Genomic DNA, 18455 nt, shown 5'->3' on the forward strand with positions numbered 1-18455 from the left:
AAAGAAGAAGAGATTAGGGAGGTTTAATCAAGGTTAAGTGAAGCTCAAAAAGGTTAGTGCACTAAACAATTTCTTTTCTTTCTTTAATCTTGTAAGCATGCTAAATCAAGTAGAAATTGTGTGAAATTAAAAGAAAAACTTGAGTAAATGAAATCTCTAAATTTTTTAGCCATGAGAAAGTTTAAGGATTGTTGGTTTTTGATGAAATTAAGTGGCTTAATTATGTTATTGATGAGTATAGATGATGGATAAAGTGATTTAGTATGAGTTTGGTGTGTGTATGCCATGAATTAGAAATTGGAGTTAGGGTTTGAGCATGAAATGGAGACTTTGATCATGTAATGATGAAAGTGAGTTTTAATGGTCAATTAGTGACCATTGGTTATGTGTAAACAAGAAATGAGGTGGTTTGATTAGTGAGAATTGCAGTTGGTGTGGCTGCCCATGGTGACCTGCAGAATTGGACATGAGTCCAGCAGGTTTGGGCAGCCATAACTTGAATTTTACGGGTTCAATTGGTGCAAGGCCAATTGAAAATGAAACTAGACACATAATGGCACAACTTTGGTGAAGAAACCATGCCCATAAAACCAAACCAAGTGGAGCAAAAGCTTGCCCTAATCCGGGTGATCTGCAGTCTATTTTTGTAGAATGACCAAATAAACAGTGTTTGGTCATTTGGCCATAACTCAGTGTAGAATGGTCCAATTGACCTGAAATTTTACCAGCAACAAGATGAGATATAGACCAACAACTTTCATAAAGAAACCTAACCCAAATTATGATCAAAACCTATCCAACAAGTGAGTTGCAATCACCGTTCACTGCACTATAGATATGGTCAGTCCAGAAAAATTTCAATCCGGCCAGTTGTGGTTTTTGGACCATAACTTGAGCTAAAAAACTCCAAATGGAGTGATTCAAGAAATGAAATGCAACTAGACAAAATAATGAACAACTTTCATGTTGATCAGTTTGCCAAATTCCCACTACAAAATGGACCAATGGAACAGTAAAAACAAGGCATAAAAAGTGAAAATTCTGCCCAACAAACATTAAGCTTAGAAATGGTATTAGCAACCAATACTAACAAATTTTGAATGCAAAATGTGGTATGTTGATGATATTAAAACCAATGTACCTATTGCCTATGTAAAATTCAACATTTTTGTTGACCAATGAATGGAATAGTAACACTAAAACTTAAATACCAAAAATTGTGAAACTTAAAAGTGTGAAATGCCCTAGTATACCTAACAAGATTGGTTTGGATAGCTTGGCATGCCAATAGGGTTCAGTTAGCAGTACTGCACATGGCATTATGTCATTCTGTGATTTCATGGCTTTTAGCCATTCTAACATTATGTTGATACTTGGCCTTGTGCCTAATGTTATTATAGCTTATTAGCTGTTCTGTTGCACACCGGGAGATACATATGTGACCGATGGTGTGACGGCCCGAGGTACTTGATACCCAGTGTCAGTTTACCCATTTATCTAGTCCAGTCATCCAGTATAGGTTACTTGGGCACCCAAAACTAAAAGTGAACAAATTTAATGAAATAATGAAAAGAACAAGTACTTAATAAATAAGATTACCAATAATGATAAAAAAAAAAATTGTCTGCATAAAACATCAAAACATACACTGCATATTTACTTCCTGTTATTTCTTTTTATTTTATTATTGGCACCACTAAGTATTATTGCTTAGCACATTGCTTTTGCTATGCGTAGGTTCTGGAGATACTGACCGAGAGCCCAGTAGACCACAGACTGGGTGAAACCTCCTGCAGCTCTGCATAGTGTCCGTGTCACCTCACCATCTTCAGTGCATTGGTAGGACACTAGGATTCATTTTTGTATTTTATAACTAACTTTTATTTTCTCATGTGTAATTGAGACTTATGTAATGTATTTTGATGTTAATGTAAATAGTGAAAATTGTGTTTATGAATGGAAAATTGAGTATTTATTTATTGCTTGTATATGAATACCATGAGAACTGAGTGATTGAGAAATGGAAATGTTGTTAAAAAATATTGAGATTTTGATGATGAAATGGAGTTTGGGATTGGTTGAAAATTTTGGAAGTGTTTTTTTCACAGGTTCTGAAGAACTATTTCGTCCATTTTTAGCCAATACTCTGCCGGATTTTCTATAAAATTTGCGGAACCTCAAATAAATTTATGATTTCAATAAATGACTGAAATGAATTATATTTCATAAATTTTACTTTATAACTATAAAATAATAATAATAATAATAATAAATTAGGAAAAAAAATGATTGAATTAAAATAAGGTGTTCCGATACACGGCGTGGCATATCTTGCTCGGTTACACTGTAGACGGGTAAGAGGTGTCACATTTAGTGGTATCAGAGCACGGTTTAGGCGTTTCTAGGCCTATATCGAGTCCATACCATGCATTGCATTTGTAAGAGTCGAGGTGACACTATGCAGATCTGTTTATCTTTGTTATTTTGAATAGGATATGGACCTTACATCACAGAGGGCAGTTGAGGAGGAAGTGGAGAGTCATGCTCCACTGCGATGGCGAGGCGGGGGTAGGGGAGAACACCTTCGCCCGGCTCAGTGAGCACCTTTCGGCCTCCACAAGCCATGTTTCAGTAAATGGCCGAATTCTTCAAACAAATGGTTAGGGTAATGCCACCACCACCATCACCTCCACAACAGAAATCACACCTAGAAAGACTGAGAAAATTTGGAGCAGTGGATTTCTTTGGCAAGAGAGAAGATGATTCTGTTGCAGCTGAAAATTGCTTGAACAGAACAGGAAGGGTTTTAAAACAACTCCACTACACTCCAGAGCAAAACCTAGAAGCTGCCATATCTCTGTTGCAAGATGATGCATATGAATGGTGGGATACAGTGTAATAACTTGGGACTTCTTCCTCTCAGAATTCAAGAAGAAATATGTGGGTAATGTATACCTAGAAGAGAGAAGAAGAGAGTTCATTAACCTGAGGCAGAGACAGCTGACAGTGGCCGAGTATGAAAAGGAATTTATCAGACTGAGCCACTACGGAAGGGAGATAGTCCCTAATGAAGCTAAAAGGTGTAAGAGATTTGAAGAGGGATTAAATAACAACATAAAGATCATGATCACTGCCTTGGGAATCATAGACTTCACCAAGTTAGTGGAAGCTGCTATAAAAGTTGAAAAGGTTAGAATAAGTGAGCAGACCAGAAGAGAGAGACAGCAGAAGAGGGGACCAGGTCAGTCTAGTTCATCTCCTGCACCTAGGAAGAAGTTCAAAGGTCCACCTGCACAGAGTTCAGGTCAACCATAAGGTCAGGGTCAGTCTTAGGGGCCCAGGCCACAGTTCACCCCTAGGAGAGGTCAGTCCACACCATCAGTGGGTAGCTCTCCAGGGACGGGGTTCAGGGGACCAGCCCCAGCATCTTCTGCATGTCCACATTGCCTGAAGTGGCATAAGGGTGAGTGTTGGAGAGTGACTGATGCCTACTTAAGGTGTGGGTCAACAGAGCATCAGTTGAGGAATTGTCCACACAGAACTGCTACAGCTGCTCCAACACAAGCAGATAGACTTGCTCCTACACCACAAAGGGGTAGGAAATCTAGAAAATCTGAGGCAGTGGGACCATCATGAGGCACATGCGAGCCAGCGAGAGGCACGAGGCGGACCACTGCGAGCCTATGCCATGAGAGCTCAGGAGGAGCAAGATGCCCCAGACATCATCAGGGGTACGTTCTCCCTCTACAATACATCTGTGCATGCATTGGTGGATCTAGGATCTACTCATTCATACATCTGCATCAACCTACCTGTAGAAAGGGGGATACTAGTAGGGGAGAGTGACCAAGACATTCTGGTCACTAATCCATTGGGCCATAGTGTAGTGGTGAACAAAGTGTACAAAGGTTGCCCGTTAAGGATTCAGGGGTATGAATTCTTGGCAGACTTGATTGAGTTGCCTTTCCATGAGTTTGACGTGATTTTGGGAATGGACTGGTTGTCACGTCATCAGGCAATGGTTGATTGTAAATTGAAGAGAATTTCTTTGAAAACTCCTGGGGGTAATGAGATCACAGTTGTGGGGGAAATGACAGATTTCTTGTCCAATGTCATCTCAGCGATAGTTGCAAGAAAACTGATGAGAAAAGGTTGTAAGCCTACCTAGCACATGTGGTGGATACTAGGCAGGCTAAGCCAGATCTATGTGACATACCCACAGTAAAAGACTTCCCAGATGTGTTCCCTGAAGAATTGCTTGGTTTGCCACCAGAAAGGGAAGTTGAATTTACTATTGAGACACTGCCGGGTACAGCACCAATCTCTATTGCTCCTTATAGGATGGCGCCCACAGAATTGAAGAAACTAAAAATACAGTTATAGGAGTTACTAGATAAGGGGTTCATATGCCCCAGTGTGTCACCATGGGGAGCTCCAGTGTTGTTTGTAAAGAAGAAAGATGGGACTTTGAGGTTATGCATTGATTACCGGCAGTTGAATAAAGTGACAGTGAAGAATAAGTATCTGTTGCCTAGAATTGATGATCTGTTTGATCAGTTGAAGGGAGCAGGAGTATTTTCTAAAATTGATCTCAGATCAGGGTATCATCAGTTGAGGGTGAAGGATGCAGATGTGCCAAAGACTGCATTCAGAACCCGATATGGGCATTATGAGTTCCTAGTGATGCCCTTTGGCCTAACAAATGCACCAGCACCATTCATGGACCTTATGAACCGTATCTTCCATCCATACCTAGATCAGTTCATAGTGGTCTTTATTGATGATATTTTGGTGTATTCCAAGACCAAGGAAGAACATGATGAGCATTTCAGAATTATTCGGCAAACCCTGAGAAAAAAAAAAGCTGTATGCTAAGTTGTCCAAGTGTGACTTCTGGTTGAATGAGATTGCATTCCTTGGACACATAGTGTCAGCTGATGGGATTAGAGTGGATCCTAAGAAAATAGAAGCAGTGATGGAATGGAAGCCTCCCAAGAATACAACTGAGGTCAGAAGTTTCTTGGGGCTAGCTGGTTATTACAGAAGATTTGTGAAGGGATTTTCCTTAATAGCTGCTCCAATGACCAAGTTGTTACACAAGAATGTCATATTTGACTGGAATGACAAGTGTCATACCAGTTTTGAGAAGTTGAAGGCTATGTTGACAGAGGCACCAGTATTAACATAGCCAGTGTCCGAAAAGGACTTTATAGTCTACAGTGATGCCTCTCATAATGGTTTAGGGTGTGTATTGATGCAAGAGGGGAAGGTGGTCGCTTATGCTTCCAGGCAGCTAAGGCCACATGAACAGAATTATCTTACCCATGATCTAGAGCTTGCAGCAATTATCTTTGCACTGAAAATAGAAAGGCACTACTTATATGGTGAAAAAGTGCTACATTTACACAGACCACAAAAGTCTAAAATATTTGTCAACTCAGAAGGAACTCAACCTTAGACAGAGGCAGTGGATTGAGTTCCTGAAGGACTATGATTGTGTAATTAACTACCATCCTGGGAAGGCAAATGTAGTTGCTGATGCTTTGAGTAGAAAATCCATCATAGCTTTGAGATCATTGAATGCCCGTCTATCCTTCACTCGAGATGGAGCTATTTCGGCTGAGTTGCAAGTGAGGCCAAACTTGCTACAGCAAATTTCAGATGGGCAGCAGGTAGATGAGAAGCTAAAGGCTAATATGAGCAAAATCCTAGAAGGGAAAGAAACTGACTATGTAGTGAAAACAAATGGGTGTCTATACTACAAAGGAAGATTATGTGTACCAGATGATGGGGAATTAGAAGCCAGTATTCTGAAAGAGGCACACACTAGTGTTTATGCTATGCACCCAGGAAGTACAAAAATGTATCATGATCTAAAGCTTCAGTATTGGTGGCCTGGTATGAAGAAGGACATAGCTGACTATGTGACTAAATGCTTGACATGTCAGCAAGTCAAGGCAGAACATCAAGTTCCATCGGGTTTGTTACAGCCTATACGCATACCTAAATGGAAATGGGATCGAGTCACCATGGATTTTGTAAGTGGTCTACCTCTCACCCAGAAGAAGCATGATGCAGTATGGGTAATAGTAGATAGATTGACGAAGTCAGCACACTTTCTGCCAGTTAGGACTGACTTCTCACTGGAGAAGTTAGCATAATTGTATATCAGTGAGATAGTTAGACTGCATGGAATTTCATTTTCCATCATATCTGATCGAGATGCAAGGTATACATCGAGATTTTGGAAGAAGTTGCATGAATCCTTGGGTACACAACTTCACTTCAGCACAGCTTTCCATTATCAGACGGATGGGCAATCAAAAAGAGTAATCCAGGTAAATAATTGAAACCAATTGAATTAATACAAATATTGAACTAAAATGATAATAATAACATGAAATATATGTCAGGTCCTTAAGGATATGCTGAGGAGTTGTGTCATTGAATTTGAGGGAAGTTGGGATAGATACCTCCCACTGGCAGAATTTGCATACAACAATAACTACCAAGCTAGCATCCAAATGGCCCCGTATGAAGCACTGTATGGGAGAAAATATAGAACTCCAGTGTGTTGGACTGAATTGGGCGAAGAAAAACTGGTAGGCCCAGACTTGGTGAAACAGACTGAAGAGAAGGTAAAACTAATCAAAGCCAATCTGAAGGTTGCCTCAGACAGACAGAAATCCTATGCCGACTTGAAGAGGAAAGAAACAGAATATGCAGTTGGCGATAAAGTGTTCTTCAAGGTGTCACCTTGGAAGAAGGTACTGAGGTTTGGAAGACAAGGTAAGTTAAGCCCTAGGTTCATTGGCCTATATGAAGTTATTGAACGTGTGGGTCCAGTGGCCTATAGGCTTGCTTTACCTCCAGAGCTGGACAAGATCCACAATGTGTTCCACGTATCTATGTTAAGAAGATACAGCTCAGATCCTTCACATGTCATCTCCATGGAAGAAATTGAAGCACAACCGAATTTGACATATGAAGAAGAACCTATACGGATCCTGGCTCGGGAAGTGAAAGAGTTGAGAAATAAGCAGATTCCACTGGTGAAAGTTCTTTGGAGGCACCACAATACCGAGGAGGCAACTTAGGAAAGTGAAGAGACAATAAGGCAACAATTCCCTCAATTATTTGCATCAGGTAAATTTTGAGGACGAAATTTAAATTAGAGGGGAAGAGTTGTAACACCCTCCCTATAGCAACTCCATACATTCTACTGTTCCGGTGACCAGTGTCGGTCCGGATAGCTAAAACATCCGAAAAAATATTTAAACTAAAGTGAGGAACCATAATTAACTCAAATATTAATAAGAAAAATTTAGGAAAAATTTTAGAAATAAAATACAACCAAGTTAAATGAGCCGGTGCCCAAGCGATGGGTAACCTAGTATGAAGTTGCGGTTCTCGCAACTAGGAGCCCTAGACCTGGGGAAAAATTCATAAAATAATTTTTGGGACTCCAGAGAAGGGTCATTGAGGTTCTTATAGCATTAGAATGCCAAGGAAATGCTTAGAAAAAATTTTCAATCGGTACAGACAATTTTGGCCCATTAAGCCAAACGGAGGGCATTTTGGTCATTTCGTCTTCAGAGATGATTTTTGGCCGACTTCTCCAGTTAAGCAAATAATTATTATGATCTAAAATATGAATAAATATTACTAAAAATTAAATTGGAAATGAGTAGAGAAGAGAAGAAAAGAAAATGAAAGAAAATGCTAATTATGACATCATATGATGTCATTTAAATTTCCTTCACCAATCACAATTTGTTAAACTCATTAAAAGAGATAAAAGAGACCAAAAAATTGAAAAACAAATCTGCATCTTCAACCTTTGGGCAGCAAAAACGTTGAGAGAGAGAGAGAGAGAGAAGAGATTCCACCATTTTCAAGCTTAAAAGCTTGAATTTCCTCTCCATTTGTTCACCAAAATTGCCAAGTCCCTTCGCAAAAATTTGATCTTTCACCTAGAAAAAGCTACTGGCAGCCAAAGAAGAAGAGATTAGGGAGGTTTAATCAAGGTTAAGTGAAGCTCAAAAAGGTTAGTGCACTAAACAATTTCTTTTCTTTCTTTAATCTTGTAAGCATACTAAATCAAGTAGAAATTGTGTGAAATTAAAAGAAAAACTTGAGTAAATGAAATCTCTAAATTTTTCAGCCATGAGAAAGTTTAATGATTGTTGGTTTTTGATGAAATTAAGTGGCTTAATTATGTTATTGATGAGTATAAATGATGGATAAAGTGATTTGGTATGAGTTTAGTGTGTGTATGCCATGAATTAGAAATTGGAGTTAGGGTTTGAGCATGAAATGGAGACTTTGATCATGTAATGATGAAAGTGAGTTTTAATGGTCAATTAGTGACCATTTGGTTATGTGTAAACAAGAAATGAGGTGGTTTGATTAGTGGGAATTGCAGTTGGTGTGACTGCCCATGGTGACCTGCAGAATCATACATGAGTTCAGTAGGTTTGGGCGGCCATAACTTGAATTTTACAGGTTCAATTGGTGCAAAGCCAATTGGATATGAAAACTGGACACATAATGGCACAACTTTGGTGAAGAAACCATGCCCATAAAACCAAATCAAGTGGACCAAAAGCTTGCCCTAATCCGGGTGATCTGCAATCTATTTCTGCAGAATGACCAAATAAATAGTGTTTGGTCATTTGGCCATAACTCAGTGTAGAATGGTCCAATTGACCTGAAATTTTACCAACAATAAGCTGAGATATATACCAACAACTTTCATGAAGAAACCTAACCCAAATTATGATCAGAACTTATCCAACAAGTGAGTTGTAATCACTGTTCACTGCACTATAGATATGGTCAGTCCAGAAAAATTTCAATCCGGCCAGTTGTGGTTTTTGGACCATAACTTGAGCTAAAAAATTCCAAATGGAGTGATTCAAAAAAGGAAATGCAACTAGACAAAATAAGGAACAACTTTCATGTTGATCAGTTTGCCAAATTCCCACTGCAAGATTGATCAATGGAATAGTAAATACAAGGCATAAAAAGTGAAAATTCTGCCCAACTAACATTAAGCTTAGAAATGGTATTGGCAACCAATACCAATAAATTTTGAATGCAAAATGTGGTATGTTGATGATATTAAAACCAATGTACCTATTACCTAAGCAAAAGTCAACATTTTTGTTGACTAATGAATGGAATTGTAACACTAAAACTTAAATTCCAAAAATTGTGAAACTTAAAAGTGTGAAATGCCCTAGTATACCTAACAAGATTGGTTTGGATAGCTTGGCATGCTAATAGGGTTCAGTTAGCAGTACTGCACATGGCATTATGTCATTCTGTGATTTCATGGCTTTTAGCCATTCTAACATTATGTTGATACTTGGCCTTGTGCCTAATGTTATTACAACTTATTAGCTGTTTTGTTGCACACCAGGCGATACATATGTGACTGATGGTGTGACGGCCTGAGGTACTTGATACCCAGTGTCAGTTTACCCGTTTATCTAGTCCAGTCATCCAGTATAGGTTACTTAGGCACCCAAAACTGAAAGTGAACAATTTTAATGAAATAATGAAAAGAACAAGTACATAATAAATAAGATCACCAATAATGATAAAAAAAAAAATTGGCTGCATAAAACATCAAAACATGCACTGCATATTTACTTCCTGTTATTTCTTTTTATTTTATTATTAGCACCACTAAGCATTATTACTTAGCGCATTGTTTTTGCCACGCGTAGGTTCTGGAGATACTGACCGAGAGCCCAGTAGACCACAGACTGGGTGAAACCTCCTGCAGCTCTGCATAGTGTTCGTGTCACCTCACCATCTTCAGTGCATTGGTAGGACACTAAGTTTCATTTTTGTATTTTGTAACTAACTTTTATTTTCTCATGTGTAATTGAGACTTATGTAATGTATTTTGATGTTAATGTAAATAGTGAAAATTGTGTTTATGAATGGAAAATTGAGTATTTATTTATTGCTTGTATATGAATACCATGAGAAATGAATGATTGAGAAATGGAAATGTTGTTGAAAAATATTGAGATTTTGATTATGAAATGGTGTTTGGGATTGGTTGAAAATTTTGGAAGTGTTTTTCTCACAGGTTCCGAAGAACTGTTTCCTCCATTTTTAGCCAGTACTCTGCCGGATTTTTTATAGAATTTGCGAAACCTCAAATAAATTTATGATTTTAATAAATGACTGAAATGAATTATATTTCATAGATTTTACTTTATAACTATGAAAAAAAATAATAATAAATTAGGAAAAAAATGATTGAATTAAAATAGGATGTTCCGATACACGGCGTGGCATATCTTGCTCGGATACACTGTAGATGGGTAAGGGGTGTCATAGGGTTTGTGCTTGAGCTTCAGCTGACAGAGTATCAGTTATTTGTTGAAGGTCATTTGCTAGGCCATTTGTGCAGTAATTTGTACCGGTAAAACTGGTACAGTCAGGCCTTTGACACTTTGGGGGGCTGGGGCCTTAACTTGTACTTCTGCCATCACAGACTGTTTTATTATCTCATTCTTCTCTTCCATATCTTTTCACAGGATTTTCTATTCCTGTACAACCAACACAAGGAGATTCCTCTCCATTAGTTCATATTTATGATGTAAATGTACTATATATATCAAACATTTGAGCAGTTATAATTACAGAAAAAAAGATTTCAAATTCACAGTTCGAAATTTACTTTAAAACCATTGCTCTGATACCACAAAACATATCACACCCTACCCCTCTGTAAGGCATAATATGATCCTGTAGTATACCTAATAAATTACCAACTTCGTCAGCTAATAACCCATTAAATACACTACAAGGGATTTTAAAACTTTTCTTACTTCTTTTTACAGTGGTGAGCACTATTTATAGGTGTTAAATTTTTTTTTTTTTAACTCCATTATCTTCTCAACAAATGAGAGAGACAGGTAATAACCTAGTCAAGTATCTATAGTGAGATATAAAATAATATCATAGTCCTTTCAGTGAGCATAAATCACAATACAATTCGATTGAAAGTCAATTCCAATATCCAATAATTTTTATGCTCATCACAATTCAAATCATAAATTTGAATTTTTCCATGCAAATTGCCCATCACAATTCAAAACATGTTCTATCACAATTTTCCAAAACATAATTTATTCAATCCACAACAATGCTTAATACTTGTGGAAATACCATTTTACAAAGCTAAATTCATACATACTATAACAATTTCAATAATCATTGAATTAAATCCAATGCTTGTTAAACATAATACGTAAGAAAAATATGTCATTTAATCATATGAAATATTCAGAACAAAATCAGTTAAAAACTAGTTGTGCACAAACCTCTGATAAATGCCTCTTGGCTCTAACTCAGTGTTCCTTATGCTTCCCAATATCCTTATCAACTAAAACACACAATTTAAAGTGTTTTAGTACTCAATGAATTTGTTTTCAACCATAAAATCCAATATCTAAATTTTCTTGGTACTATTCACTTCAATTCATTTTATTAGTCAACTTATAATGTTGACATGCACTCTAAGTGAGTCAATTCCAATGTCCCCAATATGTCACATTTTATAGCCCTTTAGTGTTGGTATATGGTACCAAATTCATTTTCAAGTGTGTTGCATTTTATTGCAATTTACCGAATTTTGGTGTACTATTTTGACCTAGCTGGACGACCTAGTTCCCTCGGTTTTTGAGTTTCGGTCCAAACTAAAAACTTGTAGGTCTATGTCTTATTGCACGTGGGGCAAAATTTCAGGTCATTCTGAGTTGTGTAGACCAAGTTATGGTCAATTTGCCAATGTTGGACAGAATGCACTAAAATAGTAGGCTTAGGTCATTTTTAGGTCACTTTTGGTTCGGCCAGTTTTGGTACCTGAACTTGTGCAAGTTATTTGTCTTGGTTCTGGCCATTTCTGGGCTTTGGTTTCTCCATAAGAATTTTAGATATATGTCTAAACTATTCATGGTAAAAATTTCAGGTCATTTGGACCTGTTTTGAGTGAGTTATGGCCAAAATACTAACTACTGCCCAAATGGTTAATTTTCAGGCTTTCAAGTCACTAATCCGGATTTGGTCATTTTTCAAGTCACCTTCTAGGCAGAATTTTGGTAAGCTTCCTTCATGAAAGTTGGCACATTTTGTGCCTAGTTTCACCTCCAATTGGTCTCATAACAATTGGAGTCACACACTTAAGGTTCTAAGCTAAAATGTACACTGCCCTATTACACATTGTTTATCCTTACCAATTAGACATCCAACACTTACAAAATTAATTCTTCCATGCCAATTCTGGTTTGTACCATAACATTAACACACTTTACTTCACATTTTTTGTCATTTTGGCGGCTTGTAACAACTCTCAACAAACACATTATAACTTAGAATTTTTTTAAGTCCAATTACAATAATTAACCACATGACATACCTCATTTACATGTCCAAATTCAACCCATTATACACATATCCATGCTGCCATAAATAACAACATCTTAGACAACCATAAACAAGTAAAAACAAGCTACATATACTGAATTTCCATGGCTGCCAAAATGTACATCTCCATTAAAACATCAAACTTCAAAAATTCTTCCATAAACCAACTACCCACAACCTTGGTTACACTTTTAATGAAACAAGAATTAAAAACACTCTCTTACCACTTTTGAAGTTCTTCAAAACCTCACCCAAACTTAACTTTCTTGCTCCCAATAATCTGCCCAAGAGGTATACACCACTTTTAATGAAGAAATTTGCAAGAAACCATGGCTTAATCATGGTAGATGGAACTTGTGGTATGGTGTGGCCATGGAAGAATTTTTGAGAGAATTTGGTTTGGCTTGGAGAAGAATGTAGAAGAAGAAGAAGATAGAGTTAGTGGAGTTGGCTGTCCACTTAAGTGATGTTAGTGGAGCACTAATTGATTAAAAATCTATTTTAATGTTAAACTTTCCAATTTTTGCAATTTGGCCACCACACTTTCACTATTTACATAATGTATCTTATTTTAATTTTTCATGGTATTTTCAAAGTTTAATATCATTTATTTTTAATGGACATTTAGGTCAAAAAGAAACTCGGGGTGTTAAATGACCACAATACCCCTATTCGGGTTGCATTCCCGATTTTTCGGTAACACCGAGTTTTGTCATTTTCTCGATTTCTCGTCTTTCTTTATATTAATTAATTAATTTTTCTTTGATATTTCTAATGATATTTATGCTTCAATAGATGTTTATTTAAGTCTTAAAAATATTTTCCAGGGTTTCCTGCGGTCCAGGGCTAGTCAACGGCTCACGCTGCAACTTTCCAGTGTGGTCACCCATCGCTATGGTTCTCAGCTCGTTTAACTTGGTTACATTTCATTACTATTATTTTTCCTTTGTTTTTCTTGTATTTTCTTTTCTTGTATTTCATTATTTTATGTCTCTTCACCCATATCTAAGTGTAGTTCTAGGCATCCTAGCTATCTGGACAACACTGGTCACTGGAACAGTAGAATGCACTACCGAACATAGGGGTGTTACAGTGGGCATTTACGTTTGGTATACCCTCGTGATTCCTTTGGATGTATTTTGTACTTATATGTATGGATGTACGGACATTTAGCAGTTTGTATTAAAAAGTACTGCATTACTAAAGTATTTTGAGTTTGTAACTATTTGTATTTTATTTTGAGACTTATGAAAATGTAACTTTTACAATATTTAGTCTATCATTATTTCCAATGAATGTTTACATGGAATTTTAACTATTCTCATGCAGTTTTCCGCAAAAGAATTGATAAGATAAAAAGCTATGATTTGTTTTAAAATCCTTTGTAACATAACTAATAGGTTATAAGTAGGTAGAGTTCGGTAATTCATTAGGTATGCTATGGGAACATGTCATGTCTTATCAGGGATAAGGTGTGACATGTTTTAGTGGTATCAGAGCTTTGGTTTTTATACAAGTTTTGAAATTGCATGTTTGAAAATTTTTGATAAGTACAACTGCTCAACTGTCATTAATTGTGTAACACCCCTATGTTCGGTAGTGTAGTCTACTGCTCCAGTGACCAGTGTTGTCCAGATAGCTAGAATGCCTAGAACTACACTTCGATATGAGTGAGGAGACATAAAATAATGAAACACAAGAAAAGAAAATACAAGAAAAATAAAAGAAAAATAATAGCAATGAAATGTAGTAAAGTTAAACGAGCCGAGAACCCTAGCGATGGGTGACCGCACCGGGAAGTCATGGCGTGGACCGATGACTAGCCCTGGACCGCGAGGAACCCTGGAAATTATTTTTAGGACTTAAATAGACACCTATTGAAATATAAATACCATTAGAAATATCAAAGAAAAATTAATTAATTAGTACAAAGAAAAGTGAGAAATTGAAAAAACGGACAAAACTCGGTGTTACCGAAAAATCGGGAATGCAACCTGAACAAGGGTATTATGGTCATTTGACACCCCGAGTTGTCTTTTGACCTAAATTTCCATTAAAAATACATGATATTACACTTGAAAAATGTCAGGAAAAATTAAATTGGTGGTACAAAGTTTAAATAGCAAAAATGGGAAGCTTAATGTGAGAATTTGGAAAATTAAGAATAAACAATCATTAATTCTCACTTAGTGCTCCACTCACCTCACCTAAGTGGACCATTACACATCTTTGGGCAGAAATAAATCACCTTCTTCCACCTCCCAAACCAGAACCAGCCAAATCCTTTTCTTCTCTCAAGTTCCTCCATGGCCATCCATGGCCAAGCTCCATGCAACCATGATTTAGCCATATTTTTCACTAGCTTCCTTCACAAAAACTGTTCTACACCACTTGGGCAGTAGATAGGGAGCAAGCAGATCAAGTTTAGTCAAGGTTTTGAAGAGTTTCCAAAGTTGTAAGTTTGTGTTTTTGGTTATTGCTTCATTAAAGTTTGTGAGGAGGTTATGGGTACTTGAATTGTGGAAAGAATTTTGGAGTTTGATGTTCTAAGGGAGATGTTTATTTTTGGCAGCCATGGAAACTCCTTGAGGATCGTTTATTCTTGCTTGTAAATGGTAGATTAAAGGGTTGATTAAGTGTTTATGTGTGTAGGAATTTATTTGGGTGATGTATATTAAGTATATGTAAATGTGTACTTGAATTTGGAAGCTTAGAAATTAATGGAGTGTGATGTATAAATCGGCAGCTTAATTTGGTGAACCATAAAAATATTATTTCATGTTTAGTTTATGGAATATTAATGTTGAATTGTGGTAGTTGTTATGGCAGCTTGGGTATATGTATGATGGTGTGAGGTTGGACATGTAAATGAGCTAGGTTAGGTGATTGAATTGTTGTAATTTGAGCTTGAAAAATTCTGTACTATATGGTGCATATTGAGCATGATTGTAAGCTGCAAAAATGAGGAACAATATGTTGTGAAATGTGTTTAGGTTATGGTACAAACCAGAATTGGCATGAATGTGTAGTTTGGTAAGTGTTAAAAGTTTCCTTGATGAGTAATGAATAAAATGCAATAGGGCAGTTTATGTTATGGGCCTAGAACCTTAAGTGTGTGGCTCCAATTGGTATGAAACCAATTGGAGGTGAAACTAGGCACAAAATGTGCCAACTTTCATGAAGGAAGCTTACCAAAATTCTTCTTGTAAGGTAACTTGAAAAATGACCAAATCCGGATTAGTGCAATTAAGGCCAGAAAATTTACCATTTGGGCAGCAGTTAGTGTTTTAGCCATAACTCACTCAAAACAGGTCCAATTGACCTGAAATTTTGACCATGAATAGTTAAGACCTATATCTACATGTCTTATGAAGACACCAAAGCCCAGAAATGACCATAAGCAAGTCAAACAGCTTGCAAAATTTCGGGTCCAAAAACTGGCCAAACCTAAAATGACCTAAAATGACCTAAAGTGACCAATTGTGATGCATTTTGACCAGCAATAGTAAAATGACCATAACTTGGTCTACATAACTCAGAATGACCTAAAATTTTGCCCTGTGAGCAATAAGACATAGATCTACAAGTTTGTAGTTTTGACTGAAATTCAAAAACCGAGGGAACTAGGTCGTCCGGCTAGGTCAAACTAGTATCCCGGAATCCAGCAAATTGCAAGAAAACGCAATATACATGGAAATGAATTGGGTAACATGTACCAACCCTAAAAGACTATTGAATGTGACATATTGGTAACATTAAAACCTAATTCACCTAGAATGCATCAAGGGTCGACATCTTAGATTGACCAAGGAAATAATAGAATTCAGTAAATTAATTATCAAGCATTATTGTTAGAGACAGTATAAATGAGTACTGAAACACTTCAAATTGTGTGTTTCAGTTAGCAAACACTCAGGGAAGGGGAAGGAAACACTGAGTCAAAGCCAAGAGACAGTTATCAGAGGTTTGTGCACAACTAGTTTTTAACTAATTTTGTTCTGAATATTTCATTTGATTAAATGACATATTTTTCTTATGTATTATGTTTAACAAGCATTGGATTTAATTCAATGATTATTGAAATTGTTATAGTATGTATGAATTTAGCATTGTGAAATGGTATTTCCACGGGTATTAAGCATTGTTATGGATTGAATAAGTTATATTTTGGAAAATTGTGATGGAACATGTTTTGAATTGTGATGATAATTTTCATGGAAAAATGCAAATTTATAATTTGAATTGTGATGAGCATAAAAATTATTGGATATTGGAATTGAATTTGAATCGAATTATATTGTGATTTATGCTCACTAAAAGGATTGTGATATTGTTTTATATCTCACTATAGATACTTGACAAGGTTTTTACCGGTCTCTCTCATTTGTTGAGAAGACAATGGAGTTAGTTGTGTTTTGATTACCATGGTATATGCATAGGCTTAGATTTTCCTCTGATTTGAGGTTAGATCTAAGTTTTTTATCGTTATAGCCCTTGCGGAAGATTCATTATTGTGGTGTGTACTGTGCACGATGATTCGATCTCCCCGACCATAGAGAGTTAGAATCTGATTCGACCTCCCTGACCATAGGGAGTTAGAATCACTTCGAATATGGCCCTTTCGGATTAGTCGTGTATAGTTAGTGAGATAAAGAATAATTTTTGAGATAAAGAATGATTTTTGAGATACAGTATGATTTTTGAGATACAACATGATTTTTGAGATACAACATGGTTTTTGAGATACAACATGATTTTTGAGATACAACATGGTTTTGGAGACACAGAATGTTTTTGAATAGTAAAGAATTGTGATTTCAGTTATGATTTATGTATAATTGATTTTGTTGGAACTACCTTAAATGGTTAGTCATGATTTGATAAATTGAATTTCGTGATCAAAGTCATTTCATACAAATGATTTACATTATTGGCAATGAATATTTTGAGTTTTGGAATTTGATGAGTATTCAGATTTCCAAATTATTTGCTGTTGTTATGGAAAGTCAATCATTATATTATTTCTGTGTATATTCTGTATTCTGTATTCCTATTTAGGATTTCTTATTTAGGATTTCTTCCTAATTAGTATAACACAATTATAGGAATCAATTGTATATAAATACCCATGTACAGATTAATTGAAATTAATGAGAATCATCTCTTTCTACATCTCTTTCTACATGGTATCAGAGTAGGCCATCTAGGGTGACTATTTGTTCTCACCACCCAGCTCAGGAGAGACCTTGGCGATTCCGATTAACATTGCCGTCGCCTCAATCCCCTCATTCCACCTGTTGCACGATCGATTACACCATTAAAGGACCGAGGTTTGGCTCTCGGATCCTATTTGGTATTTACTTGATTTGTGATTTTGGATTATTTTGTTACTTTGGATTAGCGTTTTGGTTAGTTTCTTTGTCTCAACAAATGGCGGACAATAAGAATGTTATTTACGATGTGATTCGATGATGACTAAGATCACGGAACACAAACTTAATGGTTCAAATTACAGGTGGAGTAATAGGGTCTATTTGCGTAGCATTGATAAGGATGATCACCTTACTAAAGATCCACCTCGATGATACACAACAAACTTGGCTAAGGGAGGGCTCGGTTGTTTTTCGGCTTGAACTCGATTCACGGTGAGGTAATTAGTTTAATTAATCCTTTGTGAATTTGTTAAAGAATTGATGGATTACTTAGATTTTCATTCTCGTATCGTAAGGGAATATCTCCGTATTTATGATGTTTGTAAGGCATTCTACGTCTTTGAGAAAGAGAATAAGTCTCTCACGGCTTATTTTATGGATTTTAAGCGGGTATATGAGGAACTTAATGTATTGTTGCCTTTTAGTTACGATGTGAAAGTGAGCCCAACGGGAGCAACGGCTGTTATGAGTTTTCTTGAGCCTTCCTTGAGTATGAGGCGCTAAATCTCCGATTCTTTCCGAGATTTCCTCTTTGCATGAAACATTCACACGGGTCCTTCGTGCAGTACCCAA

Source organism: Hevea brasiliensis, chromosome 5 (genome assembly GCF_030052815.1).
Source record: "Hevea brasiliensis isolate MT/VB/25A 57/8 chromosome 5, ASM3005281v1, whole genome shotgun sequence".
NCBI lineage: Eukaryota > Viridiplantae > Streptophyta > Magnoliopsida > Malpighiales > Euphorbiaceae > Hevea > Hevea brasiliensis.